Here is a 12,964-nt window from a genome sequence, read left to right on the forward strand (position 1 = left end):
CAAACTATGAAAATAAATGTAGATATGGTTGGAAGGATGTTTCCTTTAACCTCTTCTCACATTATGAAACAATTCAGGGCAAAAAAAAATAACTTCCTAAGTCATCTGACTCAGGGAACAGGCTATGTTCAGTCTATACTAGTTCCAGTAACACTGCAGTATCTGAAAGTGAACTGGAACGAATCCAACTCCAACCTTGGTGAAATGCCAGCAGGAGTAGGATGGTAAGCTTGGAGCCCGTACTTGATGGTGTGTTGGTAAAGGTTTAACCACAGGTTCTCTGGGGGGAAAAAATCTACCCATGATACACTTTTACATTTAATTGGCATTACGGTATTAACATTTTCTTCTTCATTTTAAGTATAGGCAATCAGCAAAACAATAAATCAAACCCTGATTTATGGTATTAGTCAGTTTCCATAGTATAAATGTCCACACTGAGAATTTAACAATTAGCTCTCATCCGAGGTTCAAGATGGCTCCACCACATCGCTGTCTGTTATCACATCTGTACTATAGCATGGTGTACGGAATAGGATATTGGCTGTATAGTCAAGATCTGGGTTCAAGTCTAACCTCCAATACTTATTAACACATGAGCCTAACTCAATTCTCCAGGTCTCATTTTCATCATTTGTAAAATGAGGTTGGACTTAAGGTCCCTTCCAACTCTAAGTCTAGGATTTTATGATTCTTCTCACAACCTAATCAATCAGTAAACATTTATTAAGCCCCTACTGTATGCCAGGCAGGGTATACAAAGAAAGGCAAAAAAGAATAATTTCTTCTCTCAAGGAACTTGAAATTTAATAGGAGAGACAACTTGCAAACAACTATGTACAAACTGTATACAGGATAAATTGAAAATAATCAACAGAGAAAAGCTACCAGCATTAAACAAATTTACTAACAGCCAACATTTATATTGCATTTATTATGCATTATTTAAGGTACTTTACAATGATATCATTTGATCCTCACAACAACTTTGTTGTTATTATTATTCCTATCTTATAGATGAGGAAACTGAGGCAAACAAAGGCTATATAACTTGCCCAGGGTCACACAGCTTAGTAAGTAGGAAACTGACTTGCCCAGGGTCACACAGGTTGGTAACTGTCTGAAGCTGGCTTTGAACTCAGCTCTTCCTGATTTCAAGTCCAGTGCTATATTTACTGAGCCATCTAGCTAGGGTTGGGAAAGGCTTCCTGCGCAGGTGGGATTTTAGGCACACGGTGTCACAGCATCAGAGAATATATGGGGTGGGGGTTGAGGTGGTATTTAAGGTGTAAGACACCTGAAAAGGAAAAAAAAAACATTTATTAAGTGCCTACTATGTGCCAAGGACTAGTGACCCTAACTGTAGGCATGTTCCAGGGCTATCTCTGTCCAGACTGAGAGGCAATGTAGGATATATTTTATTTTGAGTGCTATGCTACATTTGATCTAGTTGGGCTGAGCTTGTTGAAATGTAGCACTCTTGTGATTGTGAGGTTCCACAGGGACTCAGGGGAGACAGTCTCAGCTTACAAGGAAACCTTTATACTAGGGGGATGGAGGTGGGGCTCCCCAGCAGAACCATAACTAGGATAGGGCAACTGGGGCTTTTTCTCAGGTTGCCAAAATGAAGATTAGTACTTCTGCTGTCTTGGTGGTATAGAGTCAACTGACTTCATCACCTAGTTAGCAGGAATAATTAATTAAAATCAGAAGCTAGTGTACTTCCTTCTCACTCATACCCTCTACTCATTTGCTCTGAGGCAGGCTCCCCAGCAGTGTCTTCTGGATGTGTTGGGACCTCTTTTTTGATACCATAAGGTAGTCTCCAGGTTGTCTCTCCTTAGCTCCCTTCTGACTGTATTGGCTGAAAAAGTTATTTTGAGAGAGTGTGAATAAAGGGCGTGAATGTGATCATAGTAATTTCTAAGGTAGGATGAGGTGTCAGAATGCCTGAATCGATGATATTCAATAGTATAAAACACAACTGCAAAATAAAAGAAAAAGGCAGAGTTGTAATTCCAACATTGGAAATCTAACATTGCAACATAGTAATTCCTAGTAGTTGTTTGCAAAACAGAAAAGGAAAAGGAAAATGTTACAGTGATAGAAATGAAACATCTTTTAGCTGTATGGATTGAAGATTACAATCAAAGCCACATTCCCTTAGAGCAACCATTTGGACAAAAACTTCAGTTTTATTTAAGGCAGAGAAAGAAAATGGAAATGAAGTGGAGAGTGAAGGAACCAATCTCCTGGGTTGCTTCAATGGCTTTAAAAGTCTAATTTAATTGCATAATTTTTAAAAAAAAGTCACCGTAAAGATAGCCAATGCAGATGAGGATTTCAGTAGCTAACTACCTTGATATTTTGAAGAAAAAAAATTGAAGGTGGGTACCCTGATCAACACTTTTTTTTTTTTTAGTGAGGCAATTGGGGTTAAGTGACTTGCCCAGGGTCACACAGCTAGTAAGTGTTAAGTGTCTGAGACCGGATTTGAACTCAGGTACTCCTGACTCCAGGAGTGCTTTATCCACTGTGCCACCTAGCCGCCCCGATCAACACATTTTTAATGTGGATGAAACTTATTCTGGAAAAGGGTGCTTTTCAGAGCTTACTTTTATTTAAAAAACAAACAAACCCAAACACCCTGGATTTAAAGTGTCCAAGGATTGCCTAACACTTATCTTGGAAGTTAATGTAGAGGGGATTTTAAATTAAAACCAGTGCTTTTTTTAATGACTTTTGAAATGCTTGAACTCAAAGGCTACAACCACTGATTATTTCCAGTTCTTTGGTGGTCAACTAAAGAAGGCATGGGTGTTTTCAAAGACTAGTTTTTGAGTTATTTTAACCCAGCTGTTGATATTCAGTTTAAAGCATTACTGATTTTAGATAATGCCCCAGGTTATCCAACTACATTTGGTTCATTTTGTGAGAATGAGAGCTTGCAAATTTGAGATGTGGGTAAAGCTCTGTCTACCTACCAGAGTTATAGATGAAACTTTAAAGATCAATCTACCCTATTAAAATATTTTAAATGACAATAATGATGTTTTTTCATATCATCAGTGTAGCCATCTTTCAATATAATACTCAGTAACTGAAAACAATTTAATTTTTTTCTATAACTACTCTTATTTTGTAATAAACTTGAATCAGAGATCCATTTGCTTCAAGATGCTATGTTAGTAAAGTGCTTAGCACAGTGTCTAGTACTTAGACCTTTGATAAATGTTGATTCATTATTGAAGCATAAGTGATTATTAATAATCAGTTCATTCTCCTGCTTTCAGAAACTAAACCACCCTAGTCAGAAGATGATTGTTTTTAGTGAAATTACCAATAATGCCTTTAGCATTAATCTCACAATATTTTGTGGGGATTAAATGGGATTACAGACCAAAAAGTGCTTTGGAAACCTTAAGAACACCACCTAAATATTAGCATTCACAAACTCACTGAGCCTCAGTCTTCCTCATCTATGAAATGGGGATAATTATGCCTATAGAACTGCTCTGGGTGGTTGTGTGGTTCGTTTTCTTTTGAACTTGACCTTGGATTTCAATGGTAAGAAGAACTTCCATCGAAAAAGGAATTCCTAAAATAACCTCAACAACAAAAAACCAAACAAACCGAAACAAAAAAGGGCAGCTAGGTGGCTAAGTGGATAAAGCACTGGCCCTGGATTCAGGAGGACCCGAGTTCAAATCTGATCTCAGACATTTGACACTTACTAGCTGTGTGACCCTGGGCAAGTCACTTAACCCTCATTGCCCTGTAAAACAAACAAACAAGAAAATGGAAAGGAATTCCTTATCAAGAAAGTTTCTCTTCTATTGCAGATCAGCCCTTTCTTAGTTGCCTGGGGCCACTGAGAGGTTCAGTGACTAGGGTCCAGAGTCACCAAGACAGTAGGTGTCTGAAGCTCTACTTGAATCCCAGTCTTCCCAACTTGGAGGCAATTTCTCTGATATCGAATGATATGCTACATGTCCTGTCAAATTCAAAGTGCTAGATCTGTAATGGCTGCTGCTATTTTTCATGGATTTGAATAGCATCATAGTATATATCTTTTCTTCCCCGGTGATGATAAAAAATAGCTGGAATGAAAGTGTTAAAATTGGAAGTGATTTTGGTTCATTGTCATGGAAGTCCTCTCATACCAACACCTCTCATCCATTGGAACAATGTCCCATAGGTGCTCACTGAAAGGCACATCCTCCTTCCTAGAGCACAATTGGACAATAAAGCCAGAGTAAGAAGGCTCTAGCGCATAGCATGCTTTCCTCAACTCATCCAAAATTATTTCAATGCTGTCACGTTATCAATGTATTCATCTCCAAGTGTTTTTCTGATGTAAACAGGACTTGCCTAAAGTGGTTGGATGGAAGGTCACTGAAATGTTGGATCCACTTCCAAGTTGAATTATTTGCCTCAAGAATTCGGAGTTGGAAAGGTGATCCCACAATTTACTTCACTAATCGGCAGAGCCGGAACTAACCAAAACAGGACCTGGAGCAAATTCAGTTGGAGCCAGGAGGTCAGAGTGTGTGAGGAAGCTTGTCCCCCTTCATAATGGCCCCTTGGGGCAGAGCCATATGCTCATTATGGCTCTGCTCATCCGTCACAGGGGCATCATTTGAAGACTGTCTTTCGCAGCATCCCAAATGCTGAGGAAACTTTTTTTTTCCAATTTTTTCCCCATTTTTCAGTTTTCATTTCCAGTTCCAAATTCTCTCCTCCTACCTATTGAGAAGGCAAGAAATAGGATACCCTATATGTATGAAGTCATACAAAACATATGTCCACATTAACTCCGTGTGTGTGTGTGTGTGTGTGTGTGTGTGTGTGTGTGTGTGAGAGAGAGAGAGAGAGAGAGAGAGAGAGAGAGAGAGAGAGAGAGAGAGAGAGAGAGAGAGAGAGAGAGAGACAAAAACAAGAACAACTTAAAAAGTGACAGAAAATATGCTTCAATCTGCACCCAGAGTTCATCGGTTCTCTCTCTGGAGATAAATAGCATTTTCATCATTGGTCCTTTGGAATTGTCTTGGACCCAGAACCAAGAGAACATTGTGCACAGAAACAGCAATATTGTTTGATGAAGAACTGTGAATGACAACTATTCTCAACAATACAATGATCCAAGACAACCCCAAAGGACTAATGATGAAGAATACTATCCACATCCAAAGAAAGAACTGATATTGCTTGTACACAGACTGAAACATGCTATTTTTCACTTTTGTTTTTTTTCTTTTACTTGAGCTTTCTTATACAAAATGACTAATTATGGTAATGTTTTACATAATTGCACAAGTATAACCCTTATCTGATTGCTTACCACCTCAGGGAGAGTGAAGAGAGGGAGGAAAGGAGGGATAAAAATTGGAATTCAAAACTATAAATAAAAATGCCCTTTCTTTCTTTCTTTCTTTCTTTCTTTCTTTCTTTCTTTCTTTCTTTCTTTCTTTCTTTCTTTCTTTCTTTCTTTCTTTCTTTCTTTCTTTCTTTCTTTCCAGGGCAATGGGGTTAAGTGACTTGCCCAGGGTCACACAGCTAGTAAGCGTCAAGTGTCTGAGGCCAGATTTGAACTCAGGTATTCCTAAATCCAGGGCCGGCGCTTTATCTACTGTGCCACCTAGCTGCCCCTAATGCTTTTTTTTTTTTTTAAAGGAAATGTCTTGGATCATTGTCTTGATCAGAGTAGTCAAGTCTTTCACAGTTTGATCACTGTTACATTGCTGTTACTGGGTACGTTGGTGAAGAGACTCAAAGCATATGTATGGTCAGATTTAGATTTCGGCATTTTGGACTAGGAATTCTTGCAAAGCCTTCACATTTTGCTTGGCATTTAAGTAAAATGAAAGTAATGCTGATAATTTATTGATTGCTGGCATGCATACAGTGTTTTCTACATAATGAGACATATTTGATCCTCCTGGCAAGCCTATGAAGTAGGTACTATTACAGATGAGGAAACTGAAGCTGGTAGTGAAAAGTAATCTGACATATAAGCAAAAAAGTAACCCTCGTACTCCCTTTAGGCTTACTTTTTGTATTCATACTTTTTGTTTGGCCACATCCACCACTTTTTCAATAAACAATCCTCCCTGCCATGGTCCCTCTCTGTAAAAAGAAGAGTCTAGAAAAACCAGCTTATGGAGCGATTACAAAGGACCACCTGGGTAACTTTCTGTTCTGAAAGCCTAACATTGCCTGGCAGAAAGGAAGAAGCATGTTTTAATTGAAGTCTTCTGGAAGCAACACATTTTTGGCCCTTTATTTTAAAAGCAGTTTTAGGCCAGAGATATTTACTTCCTTGTCACAAACATTAGTATCTATTTTTTTTTTGTCACTGACACCAAAGCCTCCCCAAAACTGAGGCCTAAAAATAGACTAGTCCTACACTCTCATTGGCCACATGGTCTTAGCATTATGCCAAGTACATCCCACTGAGCGATGGGAGAGGGCCGCCAAGTAGCTTGCCAAAGGTTAACAGTGCAGAGTCAGTGATAGGGATGGAGCCTACAAATTTTTTTTTTGTGTGAGGCAATTGGGGTTAAGTGACTTGCCCAGAGTCACACAGCTAGTAAGTGTTAAGTGTCTGAGGTCAGATTTGAACTCAGGTCCTCCTGAATCTAGGGCCGATGCTCTATCCACTGCGCCACCTAGCTGCCCCGCCTACAAACTTTTGAATCTCAGTTTTGTACACCATCCTCTTTGCCTATTGTGAAGTGCCCATGCCAAACCCCAAATATTTTTCTCTGACAAATTACAAGGCAGTCCTATCAACCCTATCTAACTTCCCAGTAGATTTTAAATAAAAAGCATCCCAGGCAGGCTGTTGGCAAACTATCTGGGTCCTGCTCCCCATTAGCCACCATAGCCTGGTACTATTGTGTCTGTAGCTAGTTAATTGCTCTAATTCTGCCCCCTCTGCCCATCCACTGGAATGTTTCATTTATAACATTTGGTTATTTCCAAAGATAACCAAATTCCTGTTCTATTTTAACTCATGTCCCCTAAAGGTTCCTGGAGGATATAATCTTAGAAGGTCAGATAAAGAGAAAGGAATCTCAGTGAAGCATGATTGTGTGGCTGAAGAGCAGCCCCAGGCAGATTGTTTAGAGAGTACAGACCAAAGGAAGGTAATTTACTTTGGGAAAGGGGAAAGAAAAAGACACTGGTCACTTACAGATCACAGGATTTGGAAGTGTAAGGGCATGGAGTCCACCTTCCTCTTTTTGCAGATAAGATACTAAGGCCTGGAGAGATGTAACTTGCCCAAGGCCACACACTTAAGTTGTGGATTCCTTAGGACTCAGGTGTTCTGGCTCCAAAGCTAATGGGACTTTAGTTACCACTTAAGGATAGAGACCTTCAGGTGCATTGCTCAGAACACATTGGAAAGAGGTGGAATTCCCTGCTAAATGCTTGTAAAATGGGCAAAACAAGCCCTTGTTTCTGCCCCCACAAAGCATGATTTTGTGATATGCCAACAAATATTCGTCACACATCTCACATGTGCCAGGTATTATGTTAGGTGCTAGGGATGCAAAGACAAAATTCCTACCTTCTCTGCACTCAAGAAGCTTAATTCTTATAGGTATAGGACAGTGTGGTGCAGTGTAATTACCTCTGGACTCATAGAATTTGTGTTGGAAACCACCTTGGACAAGCCACTGGAAGTCCCTTGGCCTCAGTTTCTTTATTTGCAAACTGAAGTGATTGTTCTAGTTGATTCCTTTTAGGGTGTACCTAGTGTTGGCACCTTGGGAGAAACTGAGGCACTGGTAGGTCATTGAACAGTTAACAAAAGGTATGCTTAGTTAGCCCTACCTGAGTAAGCATAAGCAACAAAGAGAGTGATACTTGGCTTCCATTTGACATTTAGACCCTCACCTGATCTCCATATGAAAATGTGTCTGGTCAGGCAGGCGTGGTGTGATGCCTTCTGTAGTCTTCAGACATCCACTGAGGTGCAAGGGCAAACTTCTTGCCCTGGATTGGAAGAGTACCATTTTGCCAGCTGCAGACTGGTTAAAGGCCACTTGGGTTGGGTGGGCATTCATACTCAGACAAGGAGCCCAGTTGGGTAGAAATGGTTCCCTTGTCTTACTTAGGTGGGTTATATGGTCAGTATCACTACCCTAATGTCCATATTGCCAATGGACACATTTCCTGACCTCTGCTATAATAGTTCTAAACTGGCTGCTATAGGATGTCATCTCTGACAGGTGCTGATATGGCCCACAAATAATTGTACAATAGGACACATTGGCAAAACTCCTGATCAGCCCTGATTCCAAATGGGAGACCTTTTGATTATCCAGTCCTATTTTCCTCAGACCAATGACTACTTGGCCAGATCTATAGCTACCACACAGGTAACAAGTATAGACCATTTTATTTGTCCCATCCCTCAAGGCTCTCACGTGGTGTTACCTCAGCCTACTAGAAAGCCTTGTGTGGACCCCCATTCCCTAGGAAATTTCTTGTTCCTCGATTAGTCAGTAATAAAGTCCAGCTGCACATGCCCTTCTTTTTTTGGGGGGGGGGCAGGGCAATGAGGGTTAAGTGACTTGACCAGGGTCACACAGCTAGTAAGTGTCAAGTGTCTGAGGCCGGATTTGAACTCAGGTCCTTCTAACTTCAGGGCTGGTGCTCTATCCACTGCTCCACCTAGCTGCCCCTGCACATGCCCTACTCGTAAAAGATTAAGCTATCAGTAAACCAGGCAAAATAGTACTTATTCCTCAGGAATTCCTTTCAAGTTCATCTAGGTGGTGGCCCATTGGGCTACCAGAGGAAGGCATATTCTAGAGCCTTGACTGGAGGCCTGTCTCTGGAATAATCACCACCTCTTTGTAAAGGATACTAACATTGTGGGGGACCGGGGCAAGGATGATTTTTGAATGTATCATTTCCACGAAGTAATAGAAGCCTCCAGTACCTTTGTCATCATTTTAGAGGGTCCATCTTGCATCTCTCATTAAAAACAACCTTGGGCAAAGGGCAGATTGTCTGACTTTGCATCATCTTTTTAGTAGCAACGAGAGTCCAGGAATGGGTAAGCAACTGCTTTTCAGAAATGGTCAAATGAACATCCTCTTTGGGGAACTCACAGCTCCCGAAAGCTAAAAGTCACTGCCTTTGGCCACCTCTTAATGCCTGCCAAAGGCTCTGTTCAGCCTGGTCTTTATGGACTGCCAGAAACACAGGCAGACACTGATGTACAGCCTATTTCAGATCTTCCATGGCTACAGCTTCACGCTGCTTGAAAGGGATGGACATGCGGACGAGTCAGTGAATGGGGTCATCGGGATCCTCCAAAACCCAAGGAATTCAATAAGCCTCTGGGCTTTTCTCTTAGATTGTGGGAAAGAAAGCGTTGTTAGATTATTCCGGACTGTACCTGAAATACTCGGGCTTTTACCCACTAGTTGTATCCCAGGAGCGGTTGGGAGCTCGGCTTTCTTAGGGTTGATTTCCCAGCCCTTGTCCCTGAAATGGGCCATCAACTGCTACGGTGGTCTCATTTGGCCTGGTTAATGTTGTCACTGATGTATTGGTGTACACCAGTGCCCTCAGGAAGGAAGGCCTCTTTCCAGTTTCTGTTCACCATAATGTGGCAGTATGAGAGAGTTCACGTAGCCTCAGGGGAAAAGACAATGAAAATATACCAGATTCATTCCCAGGTGAAAGCAAGTGGCTACTGACTAGTCTCAGCCACACATTGGTGAGGCCGGTGACTGCAGATATACTCACCTGGGACTGGGCCACTGGTGCGACACTGACAAGGTCAGGAGGAGATACAATGCTGGGCATTATGGTTTTGTTCCGTTCCCAGTTGGTGGACTGCCAACTACCATCTGTCTTCTTCAGGGGCAATATAGGATTACCATAAAGGGGAGCTGGCATAATGAAGTACTCCAGATTCCCCCATTTCTATCACTAGATATTGTACACTACCCTAGGGAGCGACTGCTTGGGGCTAAGAACATGGGATAGTTTGGAAAATTCAAAGGCTTTCCATTTGACTCTCCCTACCTTTAAAATGTGCTGAAAGGGCCTGGATAGATACTGATTCCCAAGAACTCATGATATGCCTTCCCTCTGTGGTCTGCCCTTTATAACCTCCCATGAATGATCCAAATGGGGAGGGGGCTTTAGAGAATGTCTTAAGTTTGGATGGAGCCAGAAGACCCTTACTACTCTTGGTGCTAAATTTCTCTGGGCAGTTTTACTAGCTTCCCTATAAGTTGGTCATCAATTTTTTTCTTAAGCCCTTGTTTCAGGAGCCACACCCAAAGCTTCCTCAAGGAAAGGCTGTCATCACTGCCTTCTGCCTACCTAGCAAGGTGGTAGGTAAGCTCTGTGACTCCTGCCCTCGTTCCCAGGGCACCTTTTCACACTGAGAGCATTATTTACCCAAGTCACAACTTTCCCAACCTCTTGCTCAGATTCTTTCGGTTGATCAGTCCACACCTATATTGTTGTATGGGAGGAGAGACCCATAAAAGTCTGAAGCCATGTTGGGGTTCCACCTAAAAGGGAGGATCTAATAGCTCCAGGCAGGCTAGTCTGGTAGGGCCTATCAGCCCAGATCCAATCTATCAAACTCATTTCCTTTGGGAACTTTGTAGATTTTAAAAGGAAAAAATATTTTTTAAAATATGAAAACCTCTTCTATACAGATGGTGTTAATGATGGACAGGAAGGCTGGGAGAGCAAGATCAAGCTCAGCATTTGCCTCCTCACCTCATCACATTCCCAGGTTGACTATTTTGTCATAGAGGGAAGTTAGAAACAATCTTTGGAGAGAAATAATACTCAGTTTTTGGAGGAGGGATTTTTGTTACCATCAGTGGTTGCCAAGTTTGAGTGAGCTTTGAAAAAAAAAATCCCACTTGTAGTTTATAAGTGTTGTTATGTCCACTCACTTTGCAAATGAGAAAGCGGAGTCTTGGAAAGGGAAGAGTGATAAGTGCTAAGATCGTGTCTAGCAAGAAGCCAAGATGGGATTCCTACAGAGTCCTAATCTGACTTATGACATAGCAGAGGGATCTAGGCCCTGATAGTTGTTTGTCCTTCATTCTCCAAGAGGACCATCACATTGGGGTGATGTCAGTGCCTTCAGTGAATTGGATGTGAGGGAGGGCTGTGCAAAGTCACCTACCTCACTCTCTCCTCCAGAGCCATTTGGCAGTGGCAAGATATACATCAAGGCGACTGAAGATGGCTCCCAATATTTGAGGGAATCAGGATTAAGTGACTTGCTCGGGGTCACACAGCTAGTAAGTGTTGGAGGTAAAATTTGAACTTGGGGCTAGTGTTCTCCACACTGCACTACCTGGCTGCCCCAGACCTTTATAGTAGAATTTACTGGCTTCCTAATCCATTTGAATTAGGGCTTAAACATGAGCTGTCAGTAATGGAATGCATAGTCAAAGCTAGAGATGGTAAGGTTAGAGGAGAATCAATCAGAAGGACCCTCAATTATGTAGAAATTTTGTGGAAAATGATATAGCAGGATAAGATGAGTTATACCGGACAATTATACTGTTGGATAAAACAACAGATGGGACCTGAGCCTCAACCAAATTAATGAGAGGATTGGACACAGTGGAAACTGTGGGCAAAAAAAAAAAAAATCATCACATGAGGTTTCACATAGAAGTCACTGGCATGGAAACCCAAGCTCCAACAACTAGTCAGCTTGCTGCTGACACATCAAAGTGGGCTCTAGGTACTTCTTAGAGATGGGTGAAGGAATGAAGATCCTCTTCAGGTAGATACTTAAGGAATTTGTGTACATCAGGATAGATGGGTTACAAGTTTCCTATCTTTATGTGGCTTATAGTGGCTCTGATTTAACTGTGTGTCTTCATTATCAGACTCAACAGTCAGTCTCTGGAGAGTAGATGACCAGAAAATTACATTTTAAAGGTCCTGTTGAGATTTATTCCCATTAGGATCTCTCTTTCCCTACATGAAAGGGATGTAGACTAGCTCGCAGACAGCTACCTCCAGCAAAACCCAGAAATATCGACCAGACCTAATAATGATTAGGGAATCTAATGAGAAAATGTGAGTATGTGAGATCTACCCCAAACCGCACAAAGGGCAGTTGGAAGCCCAGAGGTAAAAGGCGACTGCCAGCAATGCCAGCGTCAGATCACGCAAACAGGCTGGCAGCCTCCTAGCGTCCGTGACCAGAGATGGACTAATACGATTGCCCTGCCAATAATACTGACTGCCCCAGAGGCCTTGAGTGTCCTTGAAGACAGAGCTCTGAACTTCAGCGATGGGTTGGGGGGTGGGGGTGAGACGGAGGCCATTGAGAGAATCCAGGCGATCCACAATGAGAACAAATTGGGCTCACGACCCCACTCAGAGCCTGGCCCTGGAACACAGCCTGGTGGGCAGCTGGGAGGGGCAGGGTGAGTAAACTAAAGAAAACACTGACCTGTGTAAAGTTAGTGCAAATCTAGAACTGCCCCCAAAGGAGGAAAACTTCATAAAAACTTCAAGCAGAGACTCAAAGGAAAAAATGGATTTTTCACAAGAACTACACGATCACTTAGAAGAAATGAAGCAAGAGATTTTTAAAAAAGTGAAGTAGGAGCTCAAGGAAAGAAATCGAGGGACAGTAATTAGCTTAAAAGTGGTAAACTTTACAGAATTATGGATTCCCTGAAAACCAGAACAGACTAAACAAAAATTAGTACTAGACTCCATGAGTCAGCAAGAAATAATGAGAAAGTCAAATTAAATATATGGCATCTAATATATATCTTTAAAAAAGGTCAAGGAGAGAGAATTCAAGAATCATCGGATATCCTGAAAACCATTATTTTTAAAAATCCTGGACACCCCATTTTACAATTCACAAATGAAAACTGGACAGATCTATCAGAGCCAGAAGTAAAGTGAAGATAGAAGGAATCCATTGATCACACAA

This window comes from Dromiciops gliroides, chromosome 3 (assembly GCF_019393635.1).
Source record: "Dromiciops gliroides isolate mDroGli1 chromosome 3, mDroGli1.pri, whole genome shotgun sequence".
Lineage (NCBI taxonomy): Eukaryota > Metazoa > Chordata > Mammalia > Microbiotheria > Microbiotheriidae > Dromiciops > Dromiciops gliroides.